Here is a 16,707-nt window from a genome sequence, read left to right as displayed (position 1 = left end):
GTACCTCAAAGTGACCTTATTTGGAAATAGGGTCATTGAGTTAAAATGAGGTCACTCAGGTGGGCCCTAACCCAATAGGACTGGTGTCACATGGACACAGACAAGCACAGAGGGAAGATCGTGTTGGGGAAGTCACAGGAGAACGCCACATGAACACAGAGGATTAGAGTGATCATCTCCAAGCCAAGGAACGCTGGAGGCTATCAGAAGCTCGGAGAGAGACACGGAAAAGTTCCTTCAGTGCCTTCGCAGGTAGCACAGCTCTGCCAACACCTTGATTTTGGACTTCTACCTCCATCATTGTGAGACACAAATTTTCTGTTGTTCTAAGCCATCCCATTGGTGGTACATTGTATGGTGGTCCTAGGAAAGGAGTACAGATCAAGGAACATGGAGATGAAGATGAAGAAGGAGATGCATGGGAAAGTTGAGGCTGGTGATGGGCAAAAGGGTACTGAGGGGGGCCACATACCCCTAGGTGTGCACGTGTGGGTGTGTGCGCGCACGTGTGTGTGCACGTTTTGACAGTGTAAAAATCGATCTGTGAGCTCACCAAGCTTGAAGATCATTCCTCTATAAGAAGATCACGTGAGAGGCAAAATGAACATGAAATCCTATTCCATCTCCACTGGAACAGGTAAGAAAGAGGAATCTTCTCTCTGAGACCATGCAATCCATTCCAACCCATTTTGTTCTGCAGCAGAGAAAGTGAAGAGCAGGGGAGCTAAGTTTCCTAGAGCCTTCCAGCAGCGAATAACAGAGTGCAATTGGAAATCAAGTCTTCTGACTCTTTGCCCTGGGGGTGGGGGTTCCATTCTGTCAACCAACCCTCAGAGGCTTCCTTTCGGTTGGCACACAGGAATTTATTCTACCTGTCACCACTTCTTTCAAAGATTACATTCTGGTTCTTTTTTAAGGAAACTTGATTGAAATAGAACATGCATACAGAAATGCGTCCATCAGCAGACAGCTCAGTGTGTCTACAGCCATGTAAGCGGCACCCAGACAAAGAATTAGTACGTCGCCGTCACCCCTGAAGCCTTCTTGCCCCTCCCAGTTGCTAATGACAACAAAGGAACCACTATCCCGATTCCTACCATCGCAGATTGGTGTTGCCTGTTTCCGAGCTTGATATAAATGGGATTTCACAGTACTCTTTTGTGTCTGCCTTCTTTCACTCCACATTACGTTCGTGAGATTTGTCTGTGTTTTGCATATGGAGTAGTTCCTTCTCACAATGATTCCACGGTTCTGGTCTTTTGAACAAAATCAGGGGGGTATACGGAGAGAGAAGCATCATGAAATAATTTAAGCTGGTCCTTAAAAAAAAAAAAGTTAAAGCAAACACATTGCGGAAACAACGACAAAAGTTAGTTAATCTTTACCAGTTGGATCCAATTTATTGGCCATCTATTAAAAGCCACTTTCCCAGACCACTACCCAACCTCCTTTTCCTCTCCTGTTTCCCTGCGTTCCCACAGCCTGGCTGCGTCACACTGGGCTGCCCTGGTCTGGATGGATGGAATGGGGGCTGGAGGTTAACAAGCTGTGTTCTACCTGGGTGAACCCATCTCGACTTCAGGATAACTCAGAGCCTGGTCTGTCCCTCACCGGACCAGTGGGGCTCCTGGACGTTCAGCAGCCTCATAGCCACCTTCACTCGCAGGCAGGGGAACTGTCTCTCATATCTGAAATTTTGGAGCTCTTCCCCTTGTGGGAATCAGCCTCAGGATAAAGCTCCAGCAGCCCCCCGGCCAGCCAGGGGCAGAGTGCGGTCTGCAGGAATGGGCTGGTCCTCTGCCCAATCCCTCCCCTTGCAACCACTGCTTGGAGTCACTCCCACTGCTTTCTCAGGCTCTGGCCTTCATTTCCCCAGAGCTGTGTGACTGGATGGGGCTGCCCCCTCGTCTCAGCTTTCCCTTGCCAGACCACAATTGGCCCAATTTCTTTATGCTGACCAACCTTTCTGGGGTCTCCCTTTTCCTGCTAACAATGACCTAATCCCAAAATGCAGTTTTAAGGGATCTCCAATGCAAATCAGTGGGACTGCCTTGTTGAGCCCGAGTCCATATATGGAGCAATCCCTGCGCCAGGAGGAGGAGAGTGCTGAGTGCTGATTCACCAGCTGTCCCGCTCCCTCCAGTTTCCCGTGACATCAGCACAGCACCCATGACAAAAGTTTAAGACAGTGAGAGGCAGGACTTCTTGGGAGGCCGCAATGTAGTTTTTCTGTCTAGGCTCCCTACTTCCTGGGAGGCTGTCCTTTCTTGAATGTAACTGAGTGCTAATTTGATTTGGTGCTCCCCTCCCCCCGCCCCGTGCGCCCCCCCAGGTCTCTGGTTGTGGGAGTGGTCAGGGGGAGGTGAAGAGAGAAGACAGAGCTCCAGAGGCTTCCTCAAGCCCGGTCGACATGGACCCTTCGGAACTGGAAGCAGTCATAGGGGCCCACCCGGACACTGGGCAGAGTTCAGGATTCACAGCCCTTAGTGGGAGCCTTGGCTATTCTTTGGTCCCTCCTGTCAGCTAGTTTTTATTTGCTGGGCTTTCGGTAAAGTCTGAGCAATGGAACTAAGAAATTCTCAAACACAGGAAAGGATATTGAAGACTGAGTTATCAGACTCTCTTCAAAACTCATTAATGGATACTCATGTTCTTTTTTTTATGTGCATTTTTTTTGTTTTTGTTTTATTATGTTATGTTAATCACCATACATTACATCATTAGTTTTTGATGTAGTGTTCATGATTCATTGTTTGCATATAACACCCAGTGCTCCATTCAATACGTGCCTTCCTTAATACCATCACCAGGCTAACCCATCCCCCCACCCTCCTCCCCTCTAGAACCCTCAGTTTGTTTCTCAGAGTCCATAGTCTCTCATGGTTCGTCTCCCCCTCCGATTTCTCCCCTTCATTTTTCCCTTCCTGTTATCTTCTTTTTTTTTTTAACATATAATGTATTATTTGTTTCAGAGGTACAGATCTGTGATTCAACAGTCTTGCACACTTCACAGCGCTCACCATAGCACATACCCTCCCCAATGTCTATCACCCAGCCACCCCATCCCTCCCACCCCCTACCACTCCAGCAACCCTCAGTTTGTTTCCTGAGATTAAGAATTCCTCATATCAGTGAGATCATATTCTTGTTCTTTTTATTAGCATCCTCACCACCATTCCAGTGCCTATTTTTTTTTTTAAAGATTTTATTTATTTATTTGAGAGAGAGAGACTGAGAGAGAGAGCACATGAGAGGGGGGAGGGTTGGGAGGGTCAGAGGGAGAAGCAGACTCCCTGCTGAGCAGGGAGCCCGATGGAACTCAATTCTGGCACTCCAGGATCATGACCTGAGCCGAAGGCAGTCGCTCAACCGACTGAGCCACCCAGGCGCCCTCCAGTGCCTATTAAAGGCAAATCTGGGGCACCTGGGTGGCTCAGTCTGTTGCATGTCTGACTTTCGATTTCCGCTCAGGTCATGGTCTCAGGTCATGAGACTGAGCCCCGTGTCAGGCTCCGTGCTCAGCAGGGAGTCTGCTGAAGATTCTCTCCCTCTCTCTCTCCCTCTCCCTCTGTCCCCCTCCGCATTCTCTCTCTCTTTTTTTTTAAAGATTTTATTTATTTGACAGAGAGAGACACAGCGAGAGAGGGAACACAAGCAGGGGGAGTGGGAGAGGGAGAAGCAGGCCCCCCGCGGAGCAGGGAGTCCGATGTGGGGCTCGATCCCAGGACCCTGGGATCACGACCTGAGCCGAAGGCAGACGCTTAACAACTGAACCACCCAGGCGCCCCCGCATTCTCTCTCTCTTAAATGAATAAATGAATCTTAAAAAAAAAAAAAAAAAGCAAATCCTTGTACTTGACCCTAGCAGTGGTGTGCCAGAACCAGCTCAAACCAGTTGCAAACCGATTTATTAAGCTTTCAGGAAATTTGCAAGCTGATCATGAAACACAATAATTATTAAAGGTTAAGTTACATAAAATTAAAATAGAATAAATTAGATTTAAAACAAAGGTAATAACTAATCAAAAGTCCCTACTTATTTTACTACTTTTTACTATTTTTTGTCCTTTTGAGGTTATTCACATCTACTGTATCTGTATGGTGGAAATATCATATGATGGTGTGTTTCTACACATCTCTCCTAACTCCTTGTTCAGTAATGTCACATTGGGAGCTTGAAATCAGGTGATGGGAGAATTTATCCCATGGGAGGGGCGCCTGGGTGGCTCAGTCGGTTGAGCGTCTGCCTTCGGCTCAGGTCGTGATCTCAGAGTCCTGGGGTCAGCCCCGTTGTCAGGCTCCCTGCGGCTGCTTGGCTGGGAGCCTGCTTCTCACTCTCTCTCTTGATATCTCTGTTGCTCTATCTCTAAAATAAATAAATAAGATCTTTAAAAAAATTAATTTACCCCGTGGGAAATAGTACAAATCAGGGCTTCCCCCCTCTTCCCCCCCCCCCCACGCCAACCCTCTCCCAGAGCCAGTTGTTAACCTTGACTAGCACACCACTGATGCTGGGGGCCACTAAAGAATGACTCACCCTCTGTGCTCAAGATGCTTAGAATGTAGTGAGGGAGACAAATCCTTCAAGACTTCAGTTGGGCAGTGTCTCCTCTAAAATGCTAAACGGACATGGGCTTTCACGTCGGTGAGACCTACAGAGACACCCCAGTTCTGCCATTTACTGGCCAGGTCCCCTTAAATAAGTTACCTGGTGTTTTGAATCATTTGCCAGATGGGAGTAACAGCACCTCCTCCCAAGATTGTTGCAAGGATATAATGGTAAAGATATAAGGATATAGAAAGGGCATTTCTGATTGACAGAACAGCAGGAAGAATGACACAGAAGCATAAAAGTGAAAGGGCTTGTCAGGGACTGGCCAGCAGCCTCGTGTATCTGGCTATTAAGATATACCAGAAACACCAAGATGGGCAGAATGTAGGTATGGTGTGACCCTGGACATGCAGATTAACAGGGAGGGAAAAGCTAAGCCTGGATGGTACAGGGCTGGAAGACAGACCCGCCACGAGGGCAGCCAGCGATCCAAGCCATCAAGTTTAGAGGGCGCCTCAAGTTCAGGCATAATTCAGCCCATCATCTCAGCCAGGAGGTACAACCTGGCAGGCAGCGTTATGGACTATGGGAGATCTATTCTTCCAAGACTAATCCCCAGCCATAACCAGAAATATGGGAGCCTTGCCCAGCCCTTAAAGAGGTGTCAACAGGAGAAGGCAGGAGATCTAGGATGTTTCAGCAGCTCCATGTTGTCATCAAAAGGTAAGCTTTTTCTTTTCACTCTGATATTCTCACTGCTTTTCTCAGTGTGTTAGCTTTTATTCTTGGTGTTGATGCCTAATGCTGGTAAGCTAGGTGCCACAGCTCATAGCATCTCAAAGTAGGTAGGAGCAGGGCAGGACTCCTCAAAGTCCGTCTATTTATCAAGGAGCAATATCCCCCAATGCCCAGCAGATACCCATTTATAGCTCTTCAGCCAGAGTGGGTCACATACTTTGGCCGACAGAACCATGGCCTCCAAAGATGCTCGCTCTCTTGTCCCCTGGAGCCTGTGAATATGTGACCTTACATGGTCACAGGGACTTTGCAGATGTGATTAAGACCTTACATGGCCACAGGGACTTGAGATGGGGAGGCTCTCCTGGATTATCTAGGGTGCCCAGTCTAATCCCACAAGCCCAGCTGGGGGACAGAGATGGCAGTGTGAGGAGAATTTGTCACTGGTCTCAATGTGGAATAAGAACTGGAAAGGGGTGTCTCGACCCTAATAGAGGTCCCTAACTGACAGCCAGGGACCTCAATCATAGAGTAGGAAACTAAATTCTGCCAATCCCTGAGAAAGAACAAAGAAACCAGTTCTCCCCTAGAGCCTCCAGGAAGGAACTCAGCCATGCAGACACCTTGATTTTTAGCCCAGTGAGACTTGTACCCGACTTCTGACCTACACAAACACAAGATAATACCTTTATGTGGTTTTAAGCTCAAGTTCTAGTCATTTGTTATAGCAGTAATAGTAAATTAATACACATGCCCACTCCTAAAAACAATAAAAGCAAAGGAGACTGGGATAACCAGGCCTGACTTCATCCACTTAGGGATTGTCCCCTGGGGTTGGGTGATAGGCCAAGTTCCCCGAGAGTGCTGGCAAGTGTCCATAAAATTAGGCAGGAGGGAAGATGGTGGCAGGCTTGGAGCCAACAGCAAGGACTACTATTTCCAGGGTGGGGAGTGGGTAAGCGCCTGGACAGACGTGCCAGATGTTTTCAGCTGTCTTCTGTCAGATTGGTCTGGTCATTAAACATTTTATAGATCACCCATGGCTACAACTAGAGGGCCCTGTAAGTCCTTGGGAGATCACCTCCGTTATATTGGACCCAGTCCTGATTGGGAGGGAAAAGCCTCAGAGAACCGGCACCCAGGTCACCCTCTGGCTGAGCTTCTAGAGCTCGGACCTGGAAAATGCTACTTACCACAATTCATCAAAACGAAGAGGCCTTCAGTTGTAAGATACACCACGATTTTGTGAGCCACCGTGAAAGAAAAAGTGCTGCCAAGTAAACGATGATGTGCCATCGGTTTTAGGATCAATGTTAAATGAATAAGATGTTAAAATGAGATTAAAAGGGTGCATCTTCCAATTGACGGAATATGGCACTGCAAATCTTCCGCCAATGGTAAGGATGAACTCGTAACATGCTGTCCGCTCAGTCAAAATTGGCAGGGGAGGTACGCATGAGTCTCTAGGGAAGGCTAGAGGTCAAGATGGGAAGGTGAGAGTGTGCTAGAGTGCAGGTAAAGGGCAGTCACCGAGAGGACCCTGGCAGGGGTGCAGGACATCTGGGATCATATGGCCCCTGCTATCTACAACAGTGTTTATGACTCCATCTCATGTCAAAGCGTGAGGGATCACGCCCTCTTGCCCAGGAGAGTTGGACTGAATGGCTGCCTCACGCTGGACTGTATGTTCACCCTGTTCCAGATGGGGACACATTCAAAGAACAGCTACTTCATCCCTTTACCTGGGGCTGGTCTTGAGTCCTGGAAGCTTGGGGATCTCTCTGAGTGCCTTTATAATGAGGAAAAGAATCAGTGTCACTGTATGGAAGTGCCCCAGGAAATCACCTCCTTCCCATAATTTTTCCGATCAGGAGAAGGACATTTGGAAAATGAAGGTGGCAGGCCCGAAGTGACCCACCTGAGCAGTGGCAGGAGGAGGCTGGAATCCAAGTCTCCTGCTCCTGGCAGTGCATGTTGGGAGAGGTAATCCCAGGGGCGCAGGAGTGCCATCCTCCAGGCACACTCCGGGTCTGCCTCTCCCTAGCCTCACGTGCCATCTCGTTCCTCCTCTGTAAAGCAGGGCTAGGAATAGAGAGAGGATTGTCGTGAGGATTACATTAAGAAGCCGTGAGAGGTGTCGACCTTTGCCTGCCGGCTAGCAACTACCCCATGAAGAGGGACTGTTAGCTGTCATTCTTTCATGCACTCTCAGGCTGCCCGCATCACCTCCTCCTGCTATCAAGCTGGAGGTCTGAACTTTGAGACTGAGGGACAGAGGCATCTGTGGAATTTGCTCCCCTTGCTAATCTGGTAAAGTCAACAAACCATTTCTGTTCAACCCGAGAGGAGCCTCTGGAGATGTGAGGACATGGCACGGAACAGTTTCACGTGGGGGCACAGAGTGCTTGCTGGATGGAGGGAGAGTCGGCAGCCCTACTGGGGGAAGGAGGAGGCTTTGTGAGGGCTGGGGGAGCCCAGTGAGCGTGGAGGGGAAAGGGAAGGGACACAGGAGCCATGAGGCGCCAGGGCGGGGCACTTGGCATGTGAGCGGAGTGTAGAAGGCCAGGAAGGGGGATGTGATGTAGGCCTGTACGCTAGAAAGGAAGGGGACTCAGTCGATGAAAAGAACCATTTTCTGTGGCGCTCAGGAAGGGCCTCTCACTGGGGATTTCCTACGCAGGGCTCCAGGTCTTGGCTGTCTTCCCAGGGAAAGGTGGTGTTTGTCGTGGGGAACTTGCACACTGCGAGGCTTTAGTTTAGTGACGAATGGTGCCCACTCCTGTCTCTGGCACTACCGGTCTCCCTGAGCCTCGTTCAGCGTGGAACAAAATGCTCTTTGCTTGAACCACCCACTTCAGATGTCTTCAGGCGAGACAGGGACACGGAGGTCGAGGCTGAAGTGCAGTGGAGGAGAGTGGAAGCTCAGAATAATGCTGGACTAAGGGGAGGTGAGAGCCATGAAGGGGGAGCTCTGAACCCTGTACAGAGGGGGCTATTTCAAAGGAATGGGCCCTTGGCACAGGGCTTTAGGGTGGCCCTAAGCCTGCTGGCCAGCCCCAGACCCCTGGTTGTGCCATCCTGGCTAGTCAGAGGAGCTCCGTGTGGTCTAAGGAAAAGCCTCCTTGGAGAGAGTAATTTCAAAATTAAAAAACAAAACAAAAACACAATCAGCTCCCTCTTCCTGTCTTTTCCAACCCCAATCAAAAAAGTACAGTATGCGCTGTTGAAAGATCACATCTCCGAAGCAGTACGCACTTTCGGACAGCATCTGCCAAGATTTCCGATGAGGCTGATAGAAACAAACGTGTTCCATTTCCATGCTGTATAATGAGTAGATGGAATCCTTGCACATCTGCTCAGGCAAGACAATGATGATGGTATCACCGGAGGCATTGTGCTGCAAAGACCATTCTGCTCTCTCCTGCCCCTGCCCATTCTCCCCTCTCCTCTCTTTACTGTCCCGTGTTTCCTTTCTTCTTATGCTTCCTTTCTTGCTTTCGCTCTTCCTCCTCTCTCATTTCTTTCCTCACTTGGCGTGCCCTGCCCACCTTGCAGAAACCCAGGGGACGAAGTAAGGAATTCCCATCCTACCAAGAGGTGGGGATGCTGAGAAGGCCAGGGGCTAGCTGCCAGGGGTCAGATGAGAGAGGAGCGTCTTTGGGTTGTTCCTCACAGCGCTGGTATTTCCTACTGTAAAGGGCCCATTCGCACTGGTCAGCAAGAATCCTTCAGCCCAGTCAGAGAAACCTCTGGACCTGCCCCGTGCCCAACCTCATCAGCAAGGAATCAGGAGAGACAGCAGTGTGACTAGCTAATTCCTGCCAAGGAAACAACAAATGGAAAGAGCTGAATGTATTTAATATCCAGGAATATGCTGCATCCTAACTGGATACTTTCTGGATACATAATTGATTCACAAAGGAATGACATTTTAATGTTGGAATATAAGAACAAAGAATCAGGATGTGTTTGTGTTTTTCAAATCATTCATTCATTCATTCTTGGCAACAAATATTCATGCAGTACCTACTATGTAGCAGGGAATGAGCTGGTTATTAAGGCACGTAGATGGAAAGCTATAATTCCTGCCTCTTAGGGCCTTAAAATCTACCCGAAGGCTAAGTTCTACACAATCCAAATATAGCTTTGGTCTTGAACATATTTCCTATGTGGAAGTAGAATCCCTTTGGGGCCCCTTTACTACTGAATTACCTTGGGCACCAATATAAAAATGGAATGGTATGGATTCCTGTATATTGATCCATTAATCCACCCACCCATTCACTCTTCCATTCCATCTACTCATCCACTCTTCCATTCCATTCACCCATCTATCCATCTACCTCCCTGTAAATCTATCTATCCATCCACTCATGTAGAGAACAAAATGCTACCTACATCCAACCATCCACCTTTCCATTCCTCCATCCATCCACTCATCGATCCGTCCATCCATCCACTCAATCATCATCCTTCCAAGCACGCGGTAGGAGGTCAATTATTAGCTCAGTGGGGATCAGGGATCACCTAAACAATTATTGTGGTAGGGAGCTGTGCCAAGACAGACCCCAACAGTTGTATGTAGTGTCCATGCCTGACAATTCACAAGTGAATGGGTTCTGAATCCTGGGCTGTGATCTGAAAAACAGAGATGGGATGAATTTCAAGAATTGGTAGCAAAGGTTCACAGGGAGGTGCCTAGATTGATTATTAATCAAGATAGTGCCTACCTTTCTAGGAGTCTAGAAAGTCTAGTCTAGTCTAGAAAGTCTAGTCTAGGAAAGTGTAGGAGAGAGTGGCTCAGGGAAGGCAGTGGTTCATGCACACCTTTCCATGGAGTTCTTGCTATTGAGCTTATCCTCAATGTGATGGCCCCCTGCATCACAAATGTCACTCTAATAATTATTGCTTTCTCCTTAAACATGAAAAAACTAAGGATGAGCATTTTTGTGGGCAGCTTAAGATCCCAATATAGTTTCCATTGAACAATAGCCCCCCAAGTTGGAGAAATCAGTGGAAATCAAGGTCTGGAATCATTCCCATGCTTCCCAAATGTTGTATTCCACTGTTTTTCTGCTTGTGGGAATTCTGACTGAAATTTACTCTTTTCTAATGTCAATTTGAGTTGTGACTTTTTTAAAAAAATGCTCCCCTCTTTCCATATGTCAGGTGGCACATTCTTTGGTCGTCTGGAATTAATCTGTCTCTAGTTGAATGAGAGCTGGAAAGAGGAAATGGGGGCAGTGGTTAGAGCCCCACACGGTCAGGAGTCCTGGTTCCCACGTCTTGCTCTGCCACTGAGTCACTAGCTGACCCTGGACAAGTGACTCGGTTTTTGTAAGTTATTGCCTGTCTGCTAAAGGAGAGCGGGCATGGGCTGCAGAAACAGTGCTGGGGGCACTGGGCCAGGAGGGGAGAGGCCCTTGTCCTTGCCCCAATTCACCAAATCCTTATTAACCTCGGCAACTTTCTGGGTCTTTGAACTTTCTTGATCTCTAAAAGGAAGGGAGTGAAAATATGATTTTTATGGTAGTTTCTAGTACCTGGGATCTTAATTCCACTCACTCTTATATTTAGCATATTGAATGCCTGGAGCTAATCATTTTTAACTCTCTGCTCCTCGACATAAAAACAAAATTCAGAAATAATCATGACACAGGACATGAAACAAATAATAATAAGGGCATGTTGCACTGTTTCACTGTTTTAAATTTTAAACATACATAAAAGCTGCAAGTGGTCACACAGAATGACAGAACTGAAGCCACACGTACTATTTCTTCAGCTGTAAAATCACTGTGCTGGAATTGTTTCCAATTTGTGGTTCAAATGCAAGCTTCTAAAGTACCCTTGGGCTGGAGACATGACTGGGCTAGAAACAAGCTCAGATGATTGTAGCTGGATATGAACCTACTCAAAACAAACGGGTGCATCTGAGACCCCATATATTAGGGGTCGACTGTATATATGAGAGTTACTAGGATTAACCTGCATATAGAATGCAATGCTTATCAAAACATAAATAATAAAAATGTGCTGAGTTGGAACTTACATTTTTGTTATCAAGACTCAACAACAGCTACAACGATTGCTTAGAACTTAGAACCAAAACACTTGGGTGAGGGGGCAGGTGCTTTTATCACTAACATTGTTTAGGATTGTCATGGTGATAATACAAAAAAGCATATCCAATTTTTAGGTACTTTTGCCATTTAAAATTTTTTTTTAAATTTTTGAAATAATTTTAGATTTGTAAGAGAGTTGTAAAAATGGGATAGAGAATCTTCATAAATCTTTCACCTTGCTTACAGAAGCGTGGCACGTTTAACGAAACACGGAAATTAACACTGGTACAATGCTATTAACCACTCTACAGGCTATGTGGATTTCATTAGTTTTCACTAATGTCCTTTTTCTGTTTCAGGGTTTAATGCAGGATACCACATTGCATTTAGAGGTTTATCATTGTTTTAAAATTCTTTATAGACCATGCAGCTCCTTAGTGCTTGCTGCCAGGGACGACCACTCCTACAGCCCTGCCCTTTGTATACCACTGATTCCACTAAACTGCTGTGATACTGGGGGCAAGAAGCTCTGATAGCTGTGAAGCCTCACTCTTTGGCCAAAGGTGGTATTGAGTCTGATATAATATGCTGCGCTACCAGAGCACACACAGTCCACTTTGTCAAGCTGGAGACCCTTCAGCCAGACATTGCAACAGTAACTGCCAGGGGTATGACATTTGCAAGGTTCATGTTCCTTCTGCAAGAAACCAGAAAGTAAGGATGGCTTTGGACAAGAATGCTGTGTGTCCTGTGAGGCAAAGATGTGAAAATATATAGAGGAAAAAAAAATCACTATGCAGATCCTTCTGGATGCCTGCTCCACACCCATTCTCCCCTTTTCCTTGCAATCAGAATTCTTATTTTATTCAAGTGAGGGGTAGCCAGAGCTTCAAAGGAGGTGAGAAATTTCTGCCAGCTCTCTGAGGATGTCTCCCTGGTGAGGTTAATCCAATTATGTTAATTCCATTCACCTTGCCAATGACTGGTTTAGGAATGGGCATGGGATGCAATTCTGGCCAGTGAGGCATCAGGAGAAGTCTGGGGTTTCTGGGCAAGTTTTCTTCACTCTTCAAAACGTCCCTCTCCCTCTTGTCTGAGTTTTGGGTCTTGTTGTATGAAGGAATGAATAAAGAATGCCTAGAGCTATTGCAGCCACTTTGTAACCATGAGGGACAAATCTGAGACAAAAGCAAACAGAGTGGCAAAATGGGAAGATAGTGAGACCCTAGTTTTCGATGAATCATTTACTTCTGGGAATGAACTAATTTAGGACTTCTTGGTATGTGAGAAAATACATTTTCCATTTGTTGGGGATAATGGTTACATTTATACCAGCCCAGGCAACAGCATCTCTCATTCAATCATTCATTCAACCAACATTTGGTGAGAACATACTATGTGGGATTCTTATGCTTGGTGCTATTGGAATATGAGAGCAAATGGCTAGATTCCTGCCCTGAAGGGTGACACTATTGGGGGTGGGGGGTAAAACTCATAGACAGATACACTGATTGCTGCTACCTGAGAGATGTGCACGTGCCTCCAGCCCAGTGCCCTGAAGACAGCTTGGCGAAGGAAGAGATACATGCTCTTTATCTTGAAGGACAGTTACCATTTTGGCAAAGGGACACCGAACAAAGGCCTTGTGAGGGGAACAAAAACATAAAGATTGGAAGCTACATGGTCTGTTCTGGAAAGAGGGGCTACTCCAATTTAGTTAAGAGTTGGTGTGGCAGAATTATCAGCAGCCATGATGGGACAGGTGGAGAGACAGACGGTATGGCCCTGATCAGTGCCACACTTTAAGAAGCCTGAAAGGCTAACAGGATGGTCTAGCAAAGGGAACCCTGTGCTGACCTGCTGGTCTGAGTCCTGGTTCAGCTACCCACTAATTATGTGGCCCTTGGTCATTCATGTGTCTCAGAAGAGCAACAACAGGGCTTGGTAATAACCATCTTGCCTCCCTCACAGGGCTACTGTAAAGTGCAATAGAAACAGGAGAGCTAATTATTTCCTCCACCTCCAGATGTAACTATATATATATTCACCCATTCTTAGGTCCTTGCCCCAGCCTGAGGAGTTTTCCCTCTTCCCCTTATGGTTAGAGCTGTTCTCCTTGATTTCTTCAATGATCTCTAGGATTAATATTTACAGTATTTTCAGTTCCTCCTTCTCTCTCCTGTTTCTTCTCCAAACAGACTCCAATCTCCAAATATATATGTAATTTAAAGATCCTGCCTTAGATCCTCTATATCCCCCAAGACACCATCCATTTCCCTTTTCCTCACCAAACTTCTCAAAAGAATAGACTACTTTCTCACCTCCTTTTCTCATCTTCTACCCACGGTTAAGCCCACTCCAAGGTCCAGTTAAAAATGGCTCTCAAAAAAAAAAAAAAAGGGTGCTCTCAGAGGCCATAATGAGTGCATCGGGGGGCTTCATTTTATTCGCATCCTGCCCGATTTACCCTAGCCTCGTGAACTGTGTCCTGGCTTCCTGCATCCTGTACTTTCCTTTTTCTCCTCCTCCCTTCTCAGCTCGAGGTTCCCCACCTTGGACGCTACTGCCCTCAGGCCTTTCTCACTCAGCACACTCTCCCGGGATCGCTTACTTTTAACCTCACGGCTTGAGTAGTCCCATTGCAGATGAACCAGATACCTTTAATTCTGAGTTTCCCTCCCTAACTGCAGTCCAACTGTTTGGTGTTGTTGTTTTAAAGATTTTATTTATTTATTTGACAGAGAGAGACACAGCGAGAGAGGGAATACAAACAGGGGGAGTGGGAGAGGGAGAAGCAGGCTTCCCGCCCAGCAGGGAGCCCTCTGCGGGGCTGGATCCCTCATGACCTGAGCCAAAAGCAGACGCTTCACTGACTGAGCCACCCAGGCGCCCCCACATAGTTTTTTTAATGGTGCCACCGTCATTTATATCATCCCGGCCTTAAGTTTTGACTCCTTTAACTCTTAATAGATCTTAAATTAAAGCAGTCACCAGGGGTGTCTGAGTGGCTCAGTTGGTTAAGCATGTGCCTTTGGCTCAGGTCATGATCCCAGGGTCCTGGGATTGAGTCCCTCATCGGGCTCTTTGCTCACCAGGGAGCCTGCTTCTCCCTCTGCCTCTCTCTCTGTCTCTCATGAATAAATAAATAAAATCTTAAAAAAAAAAAAAAAAGGCAGTCACCAAATCCGGTCAAAAGGTCAGCTGGGACTGCGGTCATCTAAAGACTTGACGAGGGCTAGAGGATCTGCTTCCAAGGTGGCAAGCCTGGCAGATTAGTGCTGGTTGTTGGGAGGAGGCCTTGGTTCTTGGCCATGTGGACCTCTCCATAAAGCTGCTTGACTTCACGACATGGCAGCTGGCTTCCTCCAGAACAAGTGACCTAAGACAGAAAGGGGAAAACCAAAATGTCTTTCATGTCCTAGTCTTGGGAGTCACACACCATCACTTATGCCATATTCTATTTGTTAGAAGTGATCCACTAAGTCCAGCCCACATTCAAGAGGAGGGATTAATCACCACTTCTTGAAGGGAGGAGCATCAAAGAATTTGAGGACATATTTTAAAACCACCACACACGGATTGTCTTATCTTTCTGTCCCTGGTAACTAGCACGGTGTTTGGCACTTAGTAGGTGCTCAATAGATGTTTCTAATGGAATGGTGTGTTAAAGGGGGAGATACTGGAGGCAGGGTATCTATGGGTAATTAGTGTGGGCCAGGTAAAGAATGGTGGGGGCGGGGGTTTGTTGGGAGGTTGTTCTGAGGTGCTGAGATTCATAGGATCCATGACTGGATGAGGGGTTGGGAAGAGGTCTGTCTGGGGTTGAAGATGGTTTTGAAACTAGGACTTAGAGATGGCTGGGATGGCTGAAGTAGGCATCTAGTGCTTCCTCCATGGGGTTGTAAGGTAATGAATATCAAACCATGCATCTAAGAACGCTTTGTCTAACTGTTCAATTGCATTTGAAAGGACTCAGGGCTGGCAATCATCAGTATGAGCACTAAGCTATCCCCTTTACTTTAGGTTTCTCATTTACAAACCTGGAGGTTATAATCCCTAACTATCTCCTAGGACTTCTGGCCTGAATACAGGCCGAGGTTGGCAATATCCCACTTTATGCAAGAAATTCCCACCACGATATCCTCTACAAATGGTCATGGGGAAACACGAGGAAAGTATTAGGTTGAACCATCTGAAATGCTGGTATTCTAATTCTAACCTGACAGATGTGGCTGCCGTTTGAAAATAGGAACACCTTTTCACAGGTGGAAAATTAAGATGCTCTGGAGTTCTTGATCTTTCTACTCCTCATGAAACTCGGGTCCAACTTTAAGAAAGGTCAGTCTTGAAGTTAAATGTTTAGTCCAATGTAGGCAATATTTTCCCATTTCCTGAAGCCAGATAAATTAAAGACCAAAGACTGTATCTAAATACTGATGAGTGAAGAAACTTCAAATGTAAAATTTATCTAGGAAGTCAAGGTAAGTCCAGTCTCAATCACATTTCCCACACCGTGCCATGTTTAAGAAATCATATTTACTTAAAAGTGAAATAACTCTGGACCTAATGAAAAGGAGAATAGGAATTAAATAGTTCTTTGTTCATTTTGCATTTTCGCACATCTAGAAAGTGATTAGTTGACTCCTTCATTACTGGTAGGCATAAATCCAATATTTGCCTATATAAGTTAATTTGTTAAAAATACATTTTGTCCTTTCCAGGAGTACTTTTAAAACTTAATATTAAATAGAAACTTTACAGGAGACAGTGCCTTCTTTTTTTCTTCTTCAGATCAATTAATATCTAAGGCAGACTCTGGGTAAGACGGGTATAACTAATTGATAGTAGCACAAAAGTCTCAGAAGTTAGCAAAACTGCACCCATCCATCCACTCTCCTCACTGGCATACAGGGGCCCCCGGGGCAGGTCTTTTTTGTTTGTTTGCTGCGTATTCCCAGCAATCTGAACCGTGCCTAGGTCACTGCAAGCTCTCAATAAACACTCGGTCGACCGGAGGTTCATTGATCATCCGTGCCTGGCGCTGCGGCCAGCGAGAAGGCCCGCCGGCAGCTCCCCTCCCTCCACCGAACCTGCGCGGCTCCCGGCCCCGCAAGCCCGGGAGTATCCGGCTACCCGACGCACCCCGCCCTCCGCCGGGCCGCGGCCTCCCCGGCCCTTCCCTTCCCGCGGAGGAAGGAGCGGGCGCCGAGAAGTGGGAAACCCGGGCCCACTTCCTGTCCCGGCAAGGCCGGGCGTCAGCGCCCCCCGCGGCCTGCTCCCCGCGCGCCGCAGGCGGCCGGGCCGCAGCAGCGAGAAGGCGGCGGGGCGCGGGGCCAGGGACCCGGGCCGCGC

General features: G+C 47.0%; 1 protein-coding gene and 1 long non-coding RNA gene across 3 annotated transcripts in view; one reads left to right on the top strand and one right to left on the bottom strand.

Annotated features, from left to right (window-relative positions):
* Positions 1–16,707, top strand: part of TRAM2 (translocation associated membrane protein 2) — a 162,805-nt gene that overhangs the window by 62,745 nt on the left and 83,353 nt on the right. The gene's annotated exons all lie outside the window — the stretch shown is intronic.
* Positions 7,033–12,907, bottom strand: LOC118001251. The gene is made up of 4 exons (XR_004676659.1): positions 12,877–12,907; positions 8,882–9,108; positions 7,209–7,372; positions 7,033–7,079 (listed from the first exon to the last, which is right to left on the bottom strand). It is a non-coding gene; the product is annotated as an uncharacterized LOC118001251 (long non-coding RNA).

This window comes from Mirounga leonina, unplaced genomic scaffold (assembly GCF_011800145.1).
Source record: "Mirounga leonina isolate KUSES-001 unplaced genomic scaffold, KU_Mleo_1.0 Mir_53, whole genome shotgun sequence".
Lineage (NCBI taxonomy): Eukaryota > Metazoa > Chordata > Mammalia > Carnivora > Phocidae > Mirounga > Mirounga leonina.
The sequence above is the reverse complement of the archived record's forward strand: the minus strand, read 5'-3'. Positions and strand labels throughout refer to the sequence as shown.